The sequence below is a fragment of the Chiloscyllium plagiosum genome, chromosome 18, assembly GCF_004010195.1.
Source record: "Chiloscyllium plagiosum isolate BGI_BamShark_2017 chromosome 18, ASM401019v2, whole genome shotgun sequence".
In the NCBI taxonomy this organism is placed as follows: Eukaryota; Metazoa; Chordata; class Chondrichthyes; order Orectolobiformes; family Hemiscylliidae; genus Chiloscyllium; species Chiloscyllium plagiosum.
Window position 1 is genome coordinate 62,605,071 of NC_057727.1, and position 670 is coordinate 62,605,740.

Consider the following 670-nt stretch of genomic DNA (forward strand, 5'->3'; position numbering starts at 1 on the left):
TCCCTCTCTCTCTCTCCCTCTCTCTCTCTCCCTCACTCACACCCTCCCTCTCCCTCCCTCCTTCCCTCTGGACCCACCACTCCCCCTCTCCTCACCCTCTTCCCCATCTCCCTCACTTTATTTTTCTCTCCCTTTTGCTTTGGCTCCAGGTTTTTTTTTTCTATTTCTCTCTCCTCCCCTTATTTATTTATTCATTTCTTCCTTCCTCTTCGTCTCTCTATCTCTATATTTACCTCCCGTTCTCCAGCCTCGCCTCCGACATGAACGACGTGGCACTGCCGCCGCACCGTAACGTGGCAACAGCCAATGGCAGGACACCGCAGGAGGCCCGACCAATGGGAGGCGGGGATAGGGGGAGGTGCGGGAGCGTCTGGCCAACGGGGAGAACGATGCGGCGACGACCAACGGAAGGCGGACAACTAGCAGGATTGGCCAATCGGAATGGGCCAGGGGAAAACGCCATCAAGTGATACGCGTGAACAAGATGGTCCAGGAAGCATCACCTTGGAGGAGAGCGCCCTGAGGTATGAAGAGGACTGAGATGGTTACTGCAACCACTTGTGTCTTCTCACTGATAACGACTGTGATTTTCACTCATGAAAGATGTTACTTGTTACACATGGAAATCTGAAATGTGGGTGACAAATATTGATTATTGAAATGGTGTCCA

The 670-nt window shown here is 52.4% G+C and overlaps 1 protein-coding gene across 1 annotated transcript in view; it reads right to left on the minus strand.

Annotated features, from left to right (window-relative positions):
• gmppb (GDP-mannose pyrophosphorylase B) overlaps window positions 1–338 on the minus strand; it is a 20,058-nt gene extending 19,720 nt beyond the window's left edge. The window contains exon 1 of the mRNA XM_043708465.1: window positions 234–338. The gene's annotated coding sequence lies outside the window, so the exon portion shown is untranslated. The remainder of the gene's footprint in view (window positions 1–233) is intronic.
• Between the last annotated feature and the right edge of the window lie 332 nt (window positions 339–670).